The 22,422-nt window shown below is 40.1% G+C and overlaps 1 long non-coding RNA gene across 7 annotated transcripts in view; it reads left to right on the top strand.

Annotated features, from left to right (window-relative positions):
- Nucleotides 1–22,422, top strand: part of LOC126761174 (uncharacterized) — a 951,325-nt gene that overhangs the window by 625,817 nt on the left and 303,086 nt on the right. For all 7 annotated transcript variants that reach the window (XR_007667327.1, XR_007667325.1, XR_007667330.1 and 4 more), the window contains one exon: nt 13,602–13,678. This is a non-coding gene — a long non-coding RNA (uncharacterized LOC126761174). The remainder of the gene's footprint in view (nt 1–13,601; nt 13,679–22,422) is intronic.

The following is a 22,422-nucleotide window of genomic DNA, read 5'->3' as shown; positions in this document are numbered from 1 at the left end:
CTGGGATTTCTCATAACCTCGTTTCTGATCTTTGCTTCCGATTAATGGAGAAGTAGATGTATCTATGGTCAGAGAACCACGGTGTGCTTAGCACTCTCCAACTTTAGTGTTGAGTTGTTTAGTCGAAGATACCGAAACCCATGTCGTCGTCTTCCTCGGACTCCGACTCCTCCTTTTTGGCTTCTTCCTTCTTTTCGGCAGCAGCGCCAGCACAAGCAGCTGGAGCAGAGGCAGCAGCAGTAGCAACAAACTTGCTAGGGTCCTTGATGATCTCCGTGATGGTAGCAGCTTCCTTGCAGCAATAGCCAACAGATTCTTGAAACCTACTACTAATGCATCTCTACTTGTGTATAGAGTTATGTCTTGAACGTACGTTTCTGGAAGTTGGTCCTATATAGATAGGTTCCTCACCTCGATTAGCTACCACTAAACTGTATAGCTTCAGTGCAACCGAAGTCTTACATTTTCTTCGAACAGTTTGCTTAATATGCCTTTTCAATATAAAAAAGCACTGAAATCATGTCTTTGGTATTGCTCAGTGTCAGTTTACACAGCCGTATTAGTTTTGCGGGGTTACCAAATTCAGACATCGTGGCATAAAGGCAGCTCCTTTTCGTGCTGTCAAAAGCAGCTCTAAAATTGACGAAGAGGTGGTGTGTGTCGATCCTCTTTTCATGAGTATTTTTCAAGATTTAGCGCATGGTGAATATCCGACCAGTTGTTGATTATCCAGACCAAAAGCCATAGTGATAAGGTCCAATCAGTTTGTTTATAGTGGACTTTAATCTTCCACACATTACGCTCGATAATATTGTGGGGTCTGCCTTTTTGTGAACTGGGCAGAGCACACTTAAATGTCAATTGTCGGCCATGCCAACTATATTCTACAAAGAAGATAATGCATGCTTCTTATCACTTCTTCGCCGCCATGTTTGATTAGTTGCGCCGGCAATCCATCGGCCGCCGCCGCTTTGTTGTTCTTCAGACTAAGAGGGTAATTGCTATTCGAACCTCATCTTAGTCGACCATTGGAACATCCACTCCATCGCTATCGATTGGGAAATCGGATTCACTAACTCCTGTTAACTCTGTGTTAAGCTTTCACTGTCATTCAGCAGGTTGGGGAGTGTTTCCTCCATATTTTAATTTTCCTTTGGGTATCAGTTGCTAGATCACCTCTGGTGGTTCTACAAGAGTATGCTCCGGTACAATTTGACTACAATACAAAAAATCTCACCTGCTATGAAATTTTTACCAACATTTTCGGTTTTAGATATCCAAACTTAACAGAACAGAGCCTCTAGTATCGCAGTCATAAATTACTCTGAACTAGAATTCCAGTCTTGAAACCTTCTGCTGGTCGCCGCATCGTTTCGTAGAATTTTCAAGCATTCCCCTGTCGGTCAGCTTGTCAAGCTCTTCATACTTAAACAGTTCGACCTCTGCATTTTTATCTATATTTATTTAAAATTTATTAACCTTTCCAAAAAATATATTTTTGTATTACGGCATAAAATAAACAATAAGTGAATATCAGAGCCACACTTCTTCAAGGCCCTCGTATCAACACTTCAGCTGAAGCGCATCACTAATTATCATATCGCCATCAACTCGAAATATTTTGTGCTTTTCTAGAACGCTTGAAGTACCTTAAAGTAGTCTTGGCTTTGGACGAGGTCACTAAAATAATGGGGCAGGTGCTTAAGTGCACACTTTCGGGCGCGTTATAGTTGGTTCGAGTGCGGCCGACATGAATTCTTAATAATTAATACAATAACTGCGGGCGAATACTTAGAATAGGCGCATACTCACAGTGTGTACGTTTGTAAGCAGAATTTATCTAGGCAGCATATGCACGCACTGAAACTCTAAGAGGAGCCATCAAGGAGGCACTCGACAAAACGATCGTGTGTAGAACGCGTGCGTGAAGGCGCAGACAGCGCGAAACAGCAATAAAATGTGCGGAAGTAGAGCTATTTTTTTATTTTAGTGCTAGTGTCATTACATATGTACGCATGCGGCGAATTAGCATAAATGAAGTTGTTACAGTGGCGCAAAGAGCCAAGAGGCAGTTATGGGTTTGTCATGTAAATAGTTATGCCAAGCATAAAATTAATTTTTAGTTATCTTTAAGTGTTGTATTACATGCAATAGCTGGCTGGCGGTATGCGCGGTGCGTGTGTTTGTATGTGCGCAGGTGATTAAAAATTAAATATATATAGCGGTGGAAGGTGTGCATGAAAAGTAATGTGAAATGCATTTGCATGCAAATGCCAAAATACATACGCAGCTTGGAGGTATGAAGCTGAATGTGGCGCGGCCAGTCAGCTGCTGGGGACCCGCATCAGCGTCATGTAAGCGCGTCGCGCTAGTGGCTGCCTTTAAGTTTTGGCTAACATACTAGCGCGCACTTCGGTTTGTCAGCGCGCTTTATTTCGCATAAAACTGCGGTCGGCTGCGCATGCATGGCTTGTGGTTGTTGCTATTTTAATTTGTGGTATCATGAAGTGTGTGCAATGCAGCGCGAAATTCCACTCATATTTTCCACTTGAGCTTCTTTTATTTGTTTGCACGCTTGCGTATGTAATTTACATGCAAACACAGTGCCTACCGCACCCTTTGCGCGCCGCGTCAGCGCTTTCCATGCCGTTGGCTTGACGACACGGCCGCGTTGTATGGCTTGCCTTTGTTACAATTGCCTGCATACTTTTTTATTGTTATTGTTTCGTGCTTTGTGTCGCACAATGTGAAGGTTAAAGTTATCAGCAGCGCAACAACAAAGGCAAGCAAATAAAAGTGGTATGCAAAAAAAAAAATCGTCAACAAAAGGGACTTGTAAATTGACGCAATGAGGCTGCAGGCGCATGAAGCAGCAACGCGCTTGAAGCCAGTACGCGCACGAAGCAACAACGCGCACGAAGCAAGAACGCGCTAGAAGCCAGTGCGCGCATGAAGCAGCAGCGCGCAGCACAAGACCGCAACGCAGCGCTTTCAACGCGTCGCAGCGCACACACCACAACGAAGCGCGCTGCCACGCTAACAGCACAGCTCAGACCCGCATAGCCCGCAGCGCAGCATAATTATCATTTGTGGCAAGCGCATTCTACTGCGCTTCGATTTACACACCAAAGCTACCGACTGCCAACCTGATCAGCAAGTTCCTGCCAACCTTATCGTGCAAACCAGCTGTATTGCGTCTGCTGCCGCCGCAACCCGCATAAATGTTTACACGCTAGAACTTTTTCACTTGGCAGTTAATCAGCTGTTTGGCTAGTAGCTGCCGCTACTCCATAGCAAGCACAACAACAACGCGCGCTTACATTTACCTTTCAAATCAGCCGATTCACGCAAACGCCGCGCCCGTACGCTACATCGCCCGGCATTCCATGCGCTTTTCAGCTGTTTTATCTTCATGCCAATTCTACGCTGTTTCATCTCTGCCGCCGCCGCCTCGACTCAGCTGTAGAGCGTGGAGACTACGCATTTGAAAGGGTAATACCGGATACCCAACCACTGGCATCCACCTAAACACACACACACACACACATGTACTGCGGTTCATGTTCTCACCGCGCTACGCCGCGCAGCTGTATGTGCTACGTACGTGTACTAGCCAAGCAACAACACACACTAGCATTGCAACAAAGTCATGTTGTATGCGCTCGTCAGCAGTTTTCAGTATCTCTTGGTTCCTTGCTAAGAAAAAAGAAAAAAGTTATTTTCACATTTTTTGCGCCCGGTGCATATCTCACATGCCTTGGTCAGTGAGGCGAGAAATATGCTGCGCATGTAAAGAAAGAAGAAGCAGCAGCAGCAAGCAAAAAGAGTTGGTCTACAAAAAGCTTCTGCTTATTCTGACATAGTAACACAAACTTATTTAGAAGTAGTTGGAAATTAGCAGGAAATGCAATTTTCCCTTTCACTTTGAGTTCATAGCACAAAAAAAGTCACTGCCAACAACAACTGCAATGTTCTCTATAAACGCACCACTGTTTTATAAGAAATAAAGTTAATTTGTGTTGCCATTTGCAGAAATAAAGTCAGCGTTAAGCTTAACGCGCTCTGTGTGGTCTTTTTTATGCATTCAGTAAGCCATCGCTGCGCTGACCCTAAATGCATTTGATGGCAAGTAATGATGGTTTTTATGCCACAATGAATGTCTTCCAACAACTTTTGTGCACCGAAATTGCATTTTACTGTTCAGCATGTGGGTAAGGCGTTCGATTCGAAGTTTCTTCAGGTTTTCTTGGTAGATTTTCCTTGTATTTTTTTTAGTTTGCTTAGATTTTTTTCTATAGTTCAAAAAAGCCTTCTTAAATCTAACAAGAAAACTTTTTAATTTCGGTTGCACCGGTGCTAAAATGTCCTTCACAAATACAAAAGTTCCATACAAGAACTTTATTTGGATCTGACAGTTCATATGACTATATTAATCCGACTTGAACAATGTCTACGAAGAGTCTACTGTTGCCTTAAACAGCTAATAGGTTAACTGCATGCTCAGAGGTCTAAAATTATATGGAGATCGGTTCAAATTCTCAAAATCCGTGCTCCGTGAGTTTATCAAGTGGTTATTGTGGAATTTAGAGCCTTATTTAGGCAATTCATGAGATTCTATGCGTCGTTTTGGGCGACCTTCGACCTTTTCAATTGATGAAAATATTAAAAAAGTGACGGATATGGTGCTAGAAAATCGTCAGGCTAGTGTTAGAGAGATGGCAATAGAGCTAGACATCTCTCGCGAGCCCATTCGAATGATTTTGGTGGATATTTTGGATATGAAACGCGTTCTTGCGCAACTCATACCGATAAAGCTGAATTTTTTGCAAAAAGCGTACTGTAAATAGGTCTATTTGGACAATAGATAGGTAAATGAGAAACACACCGCGACTTTTAGTCTATTGTGCCCTACCCTATATCACAAAGACTCACCTAGCCCTTGCATATTGATATGTTTCAATATACTGCTGGATGCTAGCGAAGCGATGTGATCCCTCTTTGTAAACATGGATCCAAAGGCTTGCATACCGCGTCTGCAGACTGCTAGGCAGTAAATTTACAGGTTTTTTGGTATTTTAGGCTCTCTGTCGCATAACCGGAAATTTACGCAAGAAGCTAGGCCCATGCTGTATAAGTGCGCTTTCAGTTTACAGTGCCCAGTGTAGAATGCAACAAGTAGTCTGGAGAATGGTTGCGTTGGAGGTTTATTTCTATATACCGACTTATGGAAAAGACTTCTGCGTGAAAAATGATTGGAAAACTTCCCTCAGGTATAGAGAGTTTGGTGCGCGGTCCTGCGATTCCTGCACCAAATACCTCCAACGTTTTCGAGCCGTCAGTGTACCACTTGATTGTACTATTCCTTAACGGTAGCTCTAGAGTGGAATCATTCATTCATTTACTGCTAAGGGTAACATTGAACTTCTTGTGAAAGTTAATCCTTTTGATAATGCTGTCCCTTGGGGAAGGAGTATTACACCACTTAACTCTTTCATCCGCTGGGACGAGATTACCTTACCTCTGCCACACTCTCCTGCTGTCATTTGTAGCAGTGGGTGTTTGGCTACCTGACCAATACATAGCAGAGAGTGTCCTCGCAGAAAGTGCTACATCTGTCATCCGCCCAACCTGGTGGCTCCTATCAAGGTTTCAGTGCGCAGTACGGCCTCAATACATCTGCGCACATTGCTGTCACTTTCCTTTTCTCCAGTGCCCTGGATATGCTCTTGTGATACGTGTTGTCAAAAGTACTTTAGATGTCTATGAAGACGCAAACCATCACTTCCCCTCCTTCCAGCGAACTTTCTATCTCCGAAGTTAGGTGATGCAGAGCAGTATTGGTTGATCTGCCTGCTCTGTAAGCATGCTGGTTTACCTTTGGACACGCTTGATCGTGCGAATTCGGTTCCCACATTAATGGAGAGCAATATTACTGCTGGCGAGACATGGCTTTATGAGTTTGACATGCAAATAAGTCAACAATAATCAGAATGGAGGAAAAACACCAGCCGAAACAAAAAAAAAAAACACCAAAGCTGCTCAAAAATCAAGGTGATGCTCACTGTTTCTTTCGATATTCGTGGTTTGGTGCGTCATGAATTTATTGCGGAAGGACAGACAGGCAAATGGGTCTGGCAGTGAACGAGGGCAAGACGAAATATACCATCAAACAAACAGTGGCTCTCACGTCACTGTTGGCAGTCATAACTTTGAAGTTGTAGATAATTTCGTATATTTAGGAACCAGCATTAAACACCACCAACAATGTCAGCCTGGAAATCCAATGCAGGATAACTCTTGCCAACAGGTGTTACTTCGGACTGAGTAGGCAATTGAGAAGCAAAGTCCTCTCTCGACAAACAAAAACCAAACTCTTTAAGTCACTCATAATTCCCGTGCTGCTATAAGGTGCAGAGACTTGGACAATGACAACAACTGATGAGTCGACGTTGCGAGTTTTCGAGAGAAAAGCTCTGCGAAAGATTTATGGTTCTTTGCGCGTTGTCCACGGCGAATATCGCATTCGATAGAACAATGAGCTGTACGAGATATATGACGACATTGACATAGTTCAGCGAATTAAAAGACAGCTAGGTCATGTTGTCCGAATGGACGAAAACACTCCAGCTCTGAAAGTATTCGGCGCAGTACCCGCCTGGGGAAGCAGAGGAAGAGGAAGACCTCCACTCCGTTGGAGGACCTGGCTTCGCTTGGAATATCCAATTGCGCCACGTAACGAAAAGAAGAATCGACTGGCGCGCTGTTGTTAACTCGGCTATAACCGCGTAAGCGGTGTCTATGCCAGTAAAGAAGAAGGGCAGACTGTCAATAAAGAGTTCTATCCCAAGTGTATTACATTTGGTGGGCATTTATTTTAAAGCGAAAACACAAATATTGCTGAATAATTAAATATTTTGCTTTTATTTTAAATTTCTGGGCACTTTTTTTTTTACAATGTATACCCTATTCATTCTATACCTTGCTGGTAAATTTTATATATTTCGTATTTGACGCAGCTATGAGTCTAAACTATTTATTTCTTTAAAAAAAAAAAAAATACTGTGTATCTGTTAAGCACTTGAGGCAAGACAGAAATTTCGCCATAACTGTATTTTGCTATTGTGTCAACACAAATATTTTTTCATATTTTCAGTGTAGCTAATTAATTGTGTTAGCTTTGCAGTCGCGTCACGTCAATTCCATTTGCAATTTTAATTAAAATTTTCCATATTTCCTTTTCGTGAAATTACTTGCAGCTTTTTAGTGCCACAGTCGCTCAATAAAAATAACAATAAATACTAATAACCATTATTGCTTGTAATCCACATAATAATGACAACAAGCGACGCAGCAGCAATAGCAGCAACAAAAACAACATACGTCACATATGTAGTAACGGCACTTTGGTTGGCTGCATGGCGGCCGGCTAAAAGGCATTTTGCGCGCAATTTTTGACAATTTGCCAAAGCACGCAGCGTCACGCAACGCATGCACTGCGCTTCCTACTTGGCCACGCCACGACAGCGGCGGCAGTGGCACTGTGTGGCTATAGCGCTTTGCGTTCGCGCTTTGGCCCATTAGAATTCGCTATTATTTATATTTTATTATTGTTTTTAAGTTGACAGGCGCGCAAGAGCGATAAACAAACAAGCGCGCGCAACTAAAATTAAAATATGAAGAAAGCGCATGCAACAACAACTGCATAGAGGCGAGCGCATTGCACCCGAGGCCCTCCTCAAAGCGGCCACATTGACGCGGCTGCCATGACGCGCCAAAACAACGCAATGCAAGGCAGCGCAAGACGAGACGCGCATGGCGCGTGAAGCGGCCGCGACCGCCTGGCATTAGGTGGGGTTTGTTATAGGCGCGCTGTTGTTTTTGTTGCCCACTGACGCGCGTATCCGCCTCAATTTTATTAGTGGCGCCGCAGCCGCTGACGCTGCCTCTAATGCCGCCGCTAAAATGTGTGGCATTTAAGATTTTCACTTGTGACAGGCGACATTACTACGCTGGCACTTAGCGCACATACATACACATACCATATGTGTGTGCGTGTAGATATGCGCTCGCATACTTATGCGCATACTTAGCCACTTATGGCTGCGCGCCTTCATTGCTGCAGTCGCTTTCGTCCTAGGAGAATATATCCATTGCATTTCTAATTGTTCGCCGTTGTAATTTTGCTGTCATGGATTTTAACGGCTGACTACTGACGACTGACGGCTTCTGCAAATGGCAAATAGTAACAATAGCTGCTGCAACAACAACGATATCTAGTAAGGAATATTGTTGGCTGGCAAACAGCAAACATTTTGAGGCGTTAGTGCAGCTGTTTTCTGCCGGTTTGCTATTGTTGTTATGGTTGTTGTTGTGACTGCTGTTTTGCTTTGGTTGCTGTTGTTGTGACTGCTGTTGTAATGCTTGTTGTTGCTGTGATTGCTGTTGTTATGCTTGTTGTTGTTTTCGCCTTAACTGCCACTTACTCGTAATCACGGCGATTTGTTGCCGCTTCAGTCCTGTGGCTGCGCGGACGGACGTGCCGTTTTAATTGCTGGCGCTTTTGTTGTTACTGCTGGTTGTTGTTGTTTTTTGTTTATTATTTAGCTACTTTGATTTTGGCTTTTCTCCAAGGTATATTTTAAATAAATTGTAAGCACTTTTGCCTTGCACATATAAGTGAACGCAGTCATACGCTTGGAGAGTGTGCGCACAGTGGGCTAAAATGCAAACAAACAAAGGTAAAAACCAACAGTAAGGAATGTTGCTTGTAATATTTGGAAAAATTTTAATTTAGTTACAACTACAATAAGCCAAATTAAAATATTTTTTTTATAATTTTATGTGGTGATTTGATATAACACGTTCATTAACTGGTCCTAAAAGGACTTAAGGCGGCACTGAAATAGCTGCAATATTACTTTTAATGCTTTCTTGATTTGGTTAGTGATCTAGTCATATCATTGTGCTCAAACTCAAACCGAAACTCAAATACATACATATGTACATATGTGCCAAGTGGCCTTGCCTGGTATCACTACTGAAGCATACTTTTAGGCTTTGAGCGCTGATATTTACCAAAACAGCGTTGAAAGCCTAAAAATATGCTTCAATATGATGATCCCAGCCAATATCATATGGAACATTTATGGAAAAAAGTCTATTTAAGCATGCAGGTGCTGAACAAAACTTGAATTTGAAGCCTACTTTAAGGCGTTGAGCGTTCGTTTTGCAAATATCAACCTCATACGTGAATAAAAATTAATTTGTTGTGAAACTAACTTGAATTTGAACAAAATATTTATTATATTTTAGCACAATCGGCATAATACAAAATAACATAACCTTGCGTAGTATAACTTAGAATATAATAACACAGAACACCCTAGTGAAAACATGGCATATTCTAGCGATAATACTTCTTAGAATACAAATAAAATAGCAGCATAACATAGCACATCAGAAAAAGAAAATAACATAACATATTATAACGATAACATGGTGTAAAATAACATAGCATTATATAACATGAAAAACATAACTCAACATAGTGTAGCGTAACATTAAATAACAAAAGATAGCAAAGCGATAACATAGCAGTTCCTAGCAAAGCATAACATATCATATTGAAGCGAAAATATTGCAATGGATAACATGGCAAATCACAACGTAACATAACATACCACAACATAACATGGGGTATCATAGTATAACATAACATAATATAACTTTGCATAGATAACATAACATAGCATAGCATAAGATGGAATATCATAGTTAACATTGCACATCCTAGCGAAAACTAAGCATATCAGTTATAGTGATAACATGACATGGAATAACAGGACAAATAACAACATGACATAGCACATCGTAGCGAAAAAATAACATAGCATAACAAAATCTATCTTAACATAACATACGTAACATGGAATAACATATAGTTTAACATATCTTAAGAGAGCAAAACGATAACATTGCCAAACATAACATAGCATAGCATAACATAGCACGAAATAACATAAAATATCATAGCAAAACAACAAAATATAACATATAAAACCATAACTCAACATAGCATAACATAGTATAGCGTAACATTGAATAACAAAAGATAGCAAAGCGATAACATAGCACATCCTACCAAAACATAACATAGCATATTAAAGCGACAACATGGCAAATCACAACGTTACATAACATACCACAACATAACATAGCATATCATAACATCGCATCATACATATATATAACATCACAACATAGCATCGTAACATAACATGGCATATCATAGTATAACATAGCATAACTTAACATAGCTTAACATAACATAGCACAACATAACATATCATGGCATGACATAGCGTGACATAACATAGCATAACATAAAATAACATAGCACAACTTAGCATAACAAATCACGACATACTTAGTATTTAAAGCTCATTATAATAGACCATTACTCAGCTTAACTTATTTGCACCTCATACCATTTCTATTTGCTGAAACCACACTCTCAGCCCACTTTGCAAGACCTCCGCAAGATGCGGAAATATCACAGCAGATTTACCGTCCATTATAAGCGCTGATATATAACTTTTCTGCGTGGTGGATTTCAGATTTCATGCAAAGTTTTCGCCGTTTGGTCGCCGCCGTCGTCACAACACAGGTGCGGCCAGCAATTTTAAGTTTTCCAACGAAATTTCCTAACATTTTGAATTTTTTATGATTTTCACCAGCGCAGAGCAGCGAAATACGGCAAATGACAGGCCGAGATAGCTGCAATTAAGCTTACTTATAAATAAATACAGCTCGGCCAGTACTTGCCACACACACGCGCACACGCAAGGGGCGAGCGTTACAGCAGTACTTGTACTTTTAAGTGCAAACAGTTGCTGCAGAAAGTGTTTGCATATTCATACTTATGTATGTTTATACATATACATATGTACGTATGTACACACATGGCGGCATATATGCAGGAATATAAATATTTATGGCCATTAGCTGTTGCAGAGATACATTTATGAATTTATATTTGATTAGCAATCGTGTACTTTGGCTTGCTTTAGTGCACACGCACACACACACACACATAGTTACATATATACACACATGTGTACTTGTATGTGTATATTTATTGCCGTGGCGATCTGTATCTACGCACATATGCGTATCCAAGCGAGTCAATGCACCTTCGCCGCAGAGCGTATATCGCCACAGTTGTTGCTAGTTTGTTGCTTTTACTGTTGCTACGTAGTCTTCTGCGGCAATCTTTGCATAAGCACATATATTCATGTATGTACATACATATTCATATCCATATTCATATTCATTTTGATATTCATATTCATATTCGTAGTAGTGTGTGTAGCAGCATAATTGACTCAGTGTGTAATTTCACCGTAATTAGCATTTTAAATTTGCTAAATGGAAAGCGTTATTAGCAACAGCTAGCGATTTGAGTTCCCGATAGCTACGGGCAACCGCATGGACACACACACATATACATATGCATTTTCTTGTAATTGCATATGCATGCGTGTGTTGAAGATTTGTTTTCTAAGTTATATAAAATGCCAATTATTTGTGGAAAATCTGCATGAATTGTTAATGCCACGCTTCTCTTACAAATTTGCTGCCGATAGCTGGTAACTAACTGCTACGTGCATAGATATCATTGCAATAGTTAATGGATGCGTACACGCACAACTACATAGAAAATTTTTGCATTTTCAATGACTGTATTTGCTTCATCATACTAATGGGCAAAAACTAGTAAGACTTTGTTCATAATTATACAACTCTTAATTTATTCTTCAAAATCTATATCGTTCCCCTCAAAATAATCTCACTTGGTCCCGATACACTTCTACCAACGTTTTTTCCAATCTTCGAAACAGTTTTAAAGTCAATTTCCGGAATAGCCTTTAATGCGCTTAGCGATTCACACTTAATGACTTCAATTGAATCAAAACGGTTTTTACGGAGCGATCATTTGAGTTTGTTGAATAGCCAAAAGTCACACGGCGCTAAATCAGGCGAATTCGGGGGTTGTGGCACGATATTGGTTGAAAATTTGGCGATAAACTCATGAAGAACCAAGGCGGCATGCGACGGTGCATTATCGTGGTGCAAACGCTACGAGTTGTCGGCTCATAACAAGAGGTGACCTTACGGCTGGCTGCTAACTGCCTCTATAAAAGAAATGTAGACCCCGTGCCTGGGCAGTGCTTGTGTGGCTCTCGCGCCGCAATGTGATGGGATATAGAAATCATGCGTTGACATCATGGAAAAGTGCCTTCCTCTATAAAAGAAACGTAGCCACTTTCGAGATGTGATGTCATTTAAAAGTGATGACGTGACCTCACGGAAAGCTCGTTGCCAGCTGGCTTCATAAAAGAAAAGCAGACGCCATGCCGGGCAATAGCTTATGTGGCTCTCGCGTGTTAAATTTATGTGATTTCAAATTCTAAAGGTGAACTCACTGAAAGCTGGTTGCCAGCGGGCTGTATAAAATATTGACCCTAGTAAAATATAAACTAAAGGGTGTTTGACCTCTTAAAATGTAAACAAAGGTGTCCGTGACTACATAAACTGTAAAAAAAGGGTCAGGCACCGCAAACGTAAACAAATAGTATTCCTTGTTGACAGTTTGGCCAGTCGAAACGAATTCGGAATGCACCACACCTCGTTAAACGAAGAGAACTGTCAACATAACCTTGACTTTTGACCTGCTTTGACATGATTTTTTCGGTTTCGGCTCACCTTTGGCATGATGTTTGACCGATTGATCTTCTGTTTCCGGGTCTCAAGCATAGATCCAATATTCCTTACCAGTAATATAACACGTTACCTTACATCCTAGCAATCAGAAAGCATTTTTTCACAGAAGTTAACGCGTCGCACTTTTTCGACAAAATTTAATGATTTTGATTTGAAATGTTCTTTCAAAATGGTTTTAACTGATCCTTTCGATATACCAATGCTGCCAGTAAGACCTCTGACATCAATATCATTATTTTAATGACGTGTTGATCATCAGTTGATGTTGATGGCCGTCATGGACGTGGTTCGTCGTCAACGCGTTGTCGACCCTCTTTAAATAATTTGTACCTAATTGGTACACACCTGATCGCGACAAACTATTATCAACGAAGACTTTTTTTTAATATTTTGAACGTTTTGCCACCAGAAATTTAATTCCGCTCACAAAACGTAGTGGAACTTCTTTGTTGGTATTTAACAAAAGTCGCCGATTCCACCTTACGTACTTCACAAAGCCAAGCCTGTACCATACATTAATGATTAATTTGATGCGACATTTGTCATAGATGTCACTGACAGTCATACCAAACTAAAAACAAAAAAAATATTTCCATGATATTTTGATCGATTATTGATTTACTCGTATAAGCAATAAAATTAGGGTTCTGCGCCCTTTTTTTTTTACATACAAACATCACATGATCCCCAAGCTCAGGCTTTTTACTAAAAAATATGCGAAAAAAATATATATAGAAGGTTTACTAACAAATCAAACTTGGAGATATATAAACCTATACTTTTTAAATGCAGAGTGGCAATCTCTCTTTTCGTTTCAGAAAGAAATTCTCATGCAATTAGAAGCAATTTCGCCAAATTTCCAGAAAGCGCTACAATCTATCAGCGGATGTGAAAGGTAGGTGGAAATATCTATACAAAAATTATTTTCTCAAAATGAACTTAAGTATTTTAAACTTGATTTATTCACGAATGATAAAGCAATTTGCCAAGCGTTGGGTGTAGAAGATTATTGTTTTAATTGCATTTTTGGAACATTTCCGAAACTTGGTATGAAAAAGTTGGTCTATTTGTTGGCAATTCATGAAAGAGTAAAATTTTATCACAGTTATGTCTACTCCGAAAAGTGAAGTTTGCACAAGTTTAGTATTGGTTGTCGAAATTTTCCTAGGTAAAACAATATGGCACCAAATTATGAAGAAATTGTCCAATATACTGGCAAACTTTAATATTTTAAGGGGCTGGCTATACCTGTGAAATCGGCAAGGTCGTATATTGAATAGTTTTTGAATGGCATCCTTCTAAAAAGCGACCGCTCGCAGGTACAATCATATATGAGTGAAACTTTAAACGCTTTTTTTCTCGAAACGACATTTTTCAAAATACCTGACATCATAACTCAACGAGATATTGACCGATCGTCTTCAAGTTGGTTGAAAATTGTCAATTTGGCATTAAAAAAACGACCATTTTTCACCTAAAAAACGATTTTTTTTCAAAAGTACGCCATTTTGCTAATTTTTGATATTTTTCAAAAATTTTATGTCATTTTATAGGAAATATCTTCAAGTTTAATAAGCTTTTTAATTTTTTTTTGATTTTTATTTATTTGATTTTATTTATTAATGCATTTAACTCTGCACATATTTCCGAGAGATATGACGGTCGGCGGAGTCACTGAAGAAGAATCAAAGTGAGCTTTTTCACTGCTAGATCGAAGCTCAAGGGGAAGGTTAGAGGTGGTGTCTTCTCCTCTTTTAGGTAGTTACGCATCCACTTTAATATCAGGGATGCCATACAGACCTTTTGCTCGCCGACATTGAGCTCAAAGCTAGTCAAGGAGTGCTTGATCTCATATACTACTTCCATATTAAGCGTTAAAGGCCACAGCGGAATCGTCGAATGGGCTTTTAAGAAAATACACCCTCATCTAAATTTTATCAAGTTGGGAACCAGCAGCGACTCCTCTGTCTCATACAGCCGAGCGTTGAATCTAAGGGTTTCGCGTCAGCAATCAGTACTGGTGGGCTTTCGAAAGCCTTCTGGCCGAGAATAGTACATAAAATATACATCGAAGGCGTCCTATCTGGTCACTGTTACATTGCGGCTGAAGATTTTGAAGGACGCAATTTGTCAAAAATTTTTACAAACCCGGTGAATTGGCTGGAATTGATATTAACCGAATCAATAAAGTTGTGGCAGGCTCTAAGCAGGTGGTAGATATGCGACGGTCTATTTGATCCTTACCTAGGAGTTCTAAGGATCACAACGGAGCAGCGTCAATAGTATTCCAAGAGGCATTATTTGTGGCCTAATGTGTAATAAGCATATTCATGGAATCTAAGCTAACCTATCCTAATGTTGACCACATGATTCTATTTCTATTTGAAAATAAAAGAAAATTGTAAACTTTCTTTCCACTACTAAACTCTAAGACATGTTCGAGCTTTACAAAAACAAAGTTTTAGACAATGTAATTTCAAGTAAAGTATTCGAAAGAAAAAATTCTAAGGGAAATTTTCTCAAGCGTAAATTTCGAAGATGTGACATTCGAACTCGAACCAAATTTGCGGGCTTCTGAATGATTGCGTGCCTTAAATCTTGAATCTTGAGGGAAAGAAAGTGGTTCACAGCAAATTCAACGTCTTTTATATTAAAGACTTTAGAAGTCCGCAACATTTTGTGTGCCTTTCGCCAACGTCGAATATAAATCACTCAAATTTCTACAATTCTGTTTATTATTAGAGCGTAAAATATCTCCGCTGGGAAAATAGAATTTCAAAGGAAAATTGCTCAATTCCAGCAACTGCACAATAAGCGCTGTGAAACATTTGATTTTAATTAAAATTTCCAAAACAACAAGGAATTTGTGGAAGAACTCACTTGTTGTCGATGGAGTGGAGATAAAAGCAGCGCTCATTAAAATTGATTTGGAATCATGTGCGAGTATTTGGTTGAGCTGTCTAAACAGGCAACATTGTGAGGAAGACGCACACACTGGCAGATAGACATAGAGACGCACATATAGCACACACATACCCATATACCACATATATTCATACTCCCGACGCGACGTCAGCAGCAAGGGGAGCGACGGGCAGGCAAGCATACGGCATGGAGTTGTAATGCATACGAAATGTAATTATTCGGAATAATAAATCAAAATGTTTGCTTTTTTCCGCATCTAAATCCCTGCCACAGTGATGCTGCAGAACAAAAGTTTCAATTACAAATCAGAAATAATGAAGAGAAAATCAAATGTAATGCGGAAGCAAACAAACATTGCCGCATAGTGGCAACTAACCGGCAGCAGGAGTGCGGCGCGCGGGCGTGCGGCAAGCAAATGTGCCACGGTTGCTGCCAGCAACATATGTGAGCGATGCGCGTATAAGCTGGTGGCAGCGCAGGCAATTGAGCGCGCCACAAAATGTGGCATGGCAACAGGCGCAACTCGTGAGAGGCAATAAATAAACGGCGGACAGGCAGTGGCACAGCATAAAATGTGCGTGAAAAGTTGTGGAGCTGGGTTTGTGGTGGTGGTGGTGTGAAGCAAATATTTTTTGGCAGATGATTTACGACGCGCGCAGCCGAGAGCCGAAACCGTTTTACGCTTGCATGGCAATGTTGCAAGCGCGCAAACAAGTGCATTGCAACACTATGTTGCACATATGGTGTAAGGCGCAAAATTTCAATTTCATACAATGCCAGCAGCCGCCCTAAACCCGACCTGCCGTCCGTCGCTGGCAGCCAGCAATCGCTATCAGCAGAAATATTGTGGCGAAACGCCAAGTGGACACTTTAAATTAATTTTATTTGCGGTTCAGAGACACACAGCGCTTGCTGCATATGTGAGTGAGTCTATATTTTTATATATGTGTGATATGTGTGCGTGTGTGGCAAGTGCAACGCATGTTGCACCACTAGCATGCCACAAAAAGTGCATTTTTCAAACAAACAGCAACTGTCACCAAGCACCAGCTACTCCACCGCCCCAACTCTGCCTCCCGCGCTGCCAGCATGCAACCGCCTTACCCGCGCCTTCACCAGCGCGCCGGCATGTTTAGCCTACAGCGTACATGCTCCGCTCTGCCGCGCTGTGGCTCCACAATCGAGTCGCATAAATCTTTCACTTTTGCCAGCGACTGCCACATAAATAAATATTTCATTTCATATCATTGCATTTTAAAACTTTTGTTGTTGCAACAGCTGCTGTTTTTATTGTAATTAGACGCAGCGCTCTAGCAAGTTAGTGCCTGCAATCACAACAACAATGTGTTAGACTTGGCCTGTGTGACAATGCGTGTTCTGCTCATTGCTCGCTGCGTGGGTTATTGTAATTGTTGTTGTTGTTGCTGTAGTACTAAGAATCATTTCTCAAAGCATATGTGTGTTGTTTGCTGTTATTGTTGTATGCTTTGAAACGAAATATGGCAATTAATATACATATGTATGTGTTCAACAAGTGAAACTCTCACTTGCAAGTGATTAGTGTTGCTGCGGGCCCCTCGAGTGCATAGGTTGATAGGGTTAATTAGGTGCAAGCGAAATACATCACTTCGGTAGGGGAAAATTTCAGAAAATAAAGCAGGCAATCGTCGTACTAATTCTCTTCTGATTTCTGTATGATCTTGATTTTTTGAAGTTTTTTCTTTAAACAAGCTCAAACCCTCGATCTGATTGGAGTTATTAAAACGTGATTGTTGAAAGGACCCTCTTCTTCTTTATTGTCGTAGCCAAGTTTACAACAGCGCGCCAGCGCGCGTTTTCCCTCTTCGCCAATTGGAGATTCCAAGTGTAGCCAGGTCCTTCTTCACCTGATCTTTCCAACGGAGTGGAGGTATTCCTGTTCCTCTGCTGTCCCAGGTGGGTACTGCGTCGAATAGTGTCAGAACTGGAGCATTTTCATCCATTCGGACGACATAACCTAGCCTGCGCAGTCGCTGTCTTTTTATTCGCTGAACTATGTCAATGTTGTCACATATCTCGTCGTTCGATCGACTGCCGTATTCGCCGTTGCCAATGCGCAAAGCACCATAAGTTTTGCCCAGAACCTTACTCTCGAAAACTCGTAACGCCGACTTATCAAATGTTGTCATCGTTTGGTCTTTGTTTGTCAAGAGACGACTTTACTTCTCATTTGCCTAAAAGGCCCGAAGTAGCACCTGTTAGCAAGAGTTATTCCGCGATGATTTCAAGACTGACATTGTTCTTGGTGTTAATACTGGGTACAAGATAGACGAAATTAGCTACGACTTTGAATTTATGACTGTCAACAGTGACGTGGGAGCCAATATTTCGTCTTACACTCATTCATTACCAGACCCATTTGCTTCGCTTACTTATCAAATCTGGAGAAAGCAGAACTAACGGCAGCTGTACACTTTTGTAGAAGATTGTACCTTCTCTATTTAGCTCTGCAGCTCGGATTATTTTCTCCAGCAGTAGTTTGAAGAAGTCGCACGATAGGGAGTCGCTTTTCTAAAACCTCGTGTGGTATCGAACGGCTCGAAAAGGTCCTTCCCGTTCCTGATGGAGCTTACGGTATTGCTCAACGTCAGTTTACGCAGCCGTATTAGTTTTTCGGGGATATAAAATTCAGACATAGCGCATTACGCCAGAGAATATACTGGGTTTCAGTCCACATGGCTGTTCTAGGAAACAAAGTAGCTAATAAGACCAGTTCAGGAAATATGCAAATCGTTAAAAACGAAACTATGAAATTTCCGGATGGGGATGACAAGAGGCTCACGATGAGATATAATACCTTAGGGGCATGGAGAATTGCTAAGATCCAAGTTTCCAGAGTTTACAATATACTGGCATCACATGCGAGCCGTATGAGCAATATAACCAATGACACAGTGCAAGGAAGTAGGTATAAAAGAGACGCTGGAACACTTCTAATTCTAATGTTTGGCCTTATCTTGAACTTGTCTTAGATATCTAAGAGCTTCGTAGTTGCAGGGACTGGAGGAAGTATTAGACTTGTTTATAAAAAGCATTGACGTACTTCTTCACGAATACTTTAGCTCAAATTTAAGTGGAAATACTAAGTGTCAGTATGGCGTGTCAGTCGGCCAGTACATTCGCGTGAAAATCTGCTCAGCTCGGCTTTAAGCGTTTACTCTGCGTGCACCCTAATCTAACCTGTACTATTTGGGACATATTTTATTTTTATACCCTGAACAGGGTATATTAAGTTTGTCACGAAGTTTGTAACACCCAGAAGGAATCGTCGGAGACCCAATAAGGTATATATATAAATGATCAGTATGTTGAGCTGAGTCGATTTAGCCATGTCCGTCTGTCTGTCTGTCCGTCCGTCCGTCTGTCTGTATATATACGAACTAGTCCCTCAGTTTCTAAGATATCGTTTTGAAATTTTGCAAAGGTCATTTCCTCTTCAAGAAGCTGCTAATTTGTCGGACATACAGCTGCCATACAAACTGAACGATCGGAATCAAAGTTCTTGTATGGAAAACTCTCACATTTGACAAGATATATTCACGAAATTTGGTATAGATTATTTTCTAAGGCAACAATGTAATCTCCGAAAAAATTGTTCAGATCGGTTAACTATAGCATATAGCTGCCATACAAACTGAACGATCGGAATAAAGTTCTTATATGGAAAACTTTCACATTTGACAAGATATATTCACAAAAGTTGGCACAAGTTATTTTTTAGGGCAACAATGTAATCTCCGAAAAAATTGTTCAGATCGGATTACTATAGCATATAGCTTCCATGTAAACTGAACACCTAGTTACTAAAAGAAAGCAAATGTGAAGGGTATATTAGCTTAGGTGCAGCCGAAGTTAACGTTTTTTCTTGTTTTGGTTAACTAGCGCCACTTTCTTCACTGTTTTACAAAAGAAAAAATATCTATTGAAGAATCGGTAACGTTTATGGAAAGCCCATCAAACCCAAAAAATGGATGAATATGCTTTGTACGTGTATTTTCAGAGATTATTAGAACATTTTCTCATAGATTTAACAAAAAGTCGACAACAATGCAATAATCTAATAGAAAAGAATAGAAAAGCGCAGAAACACCCATGAAAAGCGAATGCAAATTTCCGAAAACCATTTCTTAGCGAATGTAAGATCTTCAGCGCACAAAAGAATAGGCTTTTCAGTAATGATTTGTGTGGATTGCAACAGGACGCGCTTTCCCACATCCATGCTCGTGTCATTCAAATGCTAAATAGGCTGCGCTAGGGAGTGGTAAAACTTGTTGTTAATAGGCAACTACATATGAATATGCGTTGTGTGCGGGGCATGCGGACAATAGAAATATGAGAATATCAATGGCAATTCGGATGATTAATTCGATACACAATAAGCCGAGGGTATTACACAAACAATAGCGCACCGGCGACGCTGGGGTAGGAGAGCGTTTTTTTGTGGCACGGATTTCCTTGTTAAGGAAATGTAACCCTTTTGCATTACCACTTTCACCCAAATGCACAGGAAGGCGAACGGACGTGCGAGTACAGGCTGTTGATTGAAAAGCAGCGCATATGAGTAAAAAGCATTTTTGTAAGAAGAAATTTTTAAGTACGAATATAAAGGGAAAGGATTAAAGGCATCTATGGCATACATAAATGCACATTAAAGCATACTTATGAAGTTGGCTATTATTGTAAGGACTTTTCAATAGTTTTACTTTTTATACGGCATATTTTTTCAATATTTTTTTTTTCGATTTTGCTTTGAAAGCGCCAAACAATGCGCAGCTTAGCAATAAATGCCTGGCAACTAGTTATTATTATTACAATACTTTTCATTTCATTTTGCTGGGGTTGTGCGCTTGTGTGCGTTATGTGTGTGCGTTGCGCTGGGAAAGTCTTACTTTCAAGTATGCAGTTACTATCCTTAGCGAATTTGCTACACAATGTTTTTCCCTAGCAATTTTCCTCGCTTACGTACAGTGTTACATTGTATGTGTATATGTATATGTGTGTGTGTTTTGTTTGTTGTACTTCACGTGCATTTTTTTTTTGTTCCAGCTTATTGGAAAAACTTATGAAATTCGTTTGGGTATACTTATAAATGCGTTTCGTTCATTTATTGTTAGGCAAATTTTCTATTTTCAATCTTTTCATTTCGACTTCATACTTTTTTCGGCAAGCAAAGCGCACAAAAGCAAAAATTTATGCACAAAAATATTAAAAATGGAAAATGTTGTTAGGGAAATATAAGACAATTGTTAACTCGTACTTTTGTGGCACAAAAAAACAAACAATCTCACATAAGATATAAAATATTGGTTAGTCGAAAAAGTTTTTTCGTATTTTTAATTAAACTTCAACTTTTTTTTTATATATAATGAACTTTAATGAACCAAATATATACCACTTTGGTCGACCACTTTTCGCCATTTTTCCGCCAGATACATTATTTTATCAGTGTTAAACTTTTCTTGTTTCTCGGCGAAAACCTGCAACAAGTAATTTTCACAGTCTGCTCTTGAAGCCAACTTTACTCCATTAAGCGAGTTTTGCATTGACCGACACAAATCCATTTTTAACAAATAGTAGTCCGATGGTGCAAAGTCAGAACTATATGGTGAGTGTATCAAAACTTCCCAGCCAAGCTTTTCCAGTTTTTGCCGGCTCATCAAAGATGTGTGTGGTCTGGCGTTGTCCTGATGGAAGACGAAGCCCTTTCTGTTGCTCACTTCTGGGCGTTTTTCTTCGATTGCTTGCTTCAATCGCATCAGTTGTTGACAGTAAAATGTAGAATCAATCGTGCGATCAGGCTGGAGCAGCTCATAGTGGATGATTACTTTCCAATCCCACCAAACACTTAGCATAACCTTTCGAGGCGTCAATCCTGGCTTTGTGACCGTTTGTTGAGCTTCACCACGCCTGGACCATGTTTTCTTTCGCGCATTATTTGTCGTATTTCATCCACTTTTCGTCTGCTGTTACCATTTGCTACAGAAATGGTTTGATTTCATTTCGTTTCAGCTAAGAATCGTAGATGTTAATTCGGTCCATTAAATTTTTCACAGACAATTCATGTGGTACACAAAAATCGAGCTTCTTTTTGTAGCCAGCGTTTTTTAAATGAAGCAAAATCGTTGGATGATGAATGTGAAGTTCCTTAGAGATGTCATGGCTGTTTATGTGACGGTCCTGGTTAATATTTGCCATAATTTCTTCGAATTGCTCAACGAAAGGTCGACCAGCGCGACGTACATCCTTCACGTAGAAATTTCCAGAACGGAAACGAGCGAATTATTGTTGTGCTACACGAACTGATACAGCATCGTCGTCTCCGTAAACTTCACAAATTTCATTGGTGGCTTGCGTGGCATTCTTGCCTTTTTTATACCAAAATTTCAAAATATAGCGTTCTTTATTATTTTCACTCATTTTTGAGGAGCTGTAACTTTTTTTCAACTTTCCCGAATTTAATTTGGTTTAATGAAGCTTAAAATCTCATCTTTCCAGCACTAAATGGTATGAAACAATGTGATCGGTAGCACTGGAGATATGCGTCTGCAATGTCACCTATTGACAAAATACGAAAAGACTTTTTCGACTACCCAATATAAATATATCTTTTAAAGCTGTGAAATAAAATGTGAATTGTCGACTCAAGACAGTGGCAATAAATAAATTGCAATTTCT

The sequence above is a fragment of the Bactrocera neohumeralis genome, chromosome 6 (genome assembly GCF_024586455.1).
Source record: "Bactrocera neohumeralis isolate Rockhampton chromosome 6, APGP_CSIRO_Bneo_wtdbg2-racon-allhic-juicebox.fasta_v2, whole genome shotgun sequence".
In the NCBI taxonomy this organism is placed as follows: Eukaryota; Metazoa; Arthropoda; class Insecta; order Diptera; family Tephritidae; genus Bactrocera; species Bactrocera neohumeralis.
The sequence above is the reverse complement of the archived record's forward strand: the minus strand, read 5'-3'. Positions and strand labels throughout refer to the sequence as shown.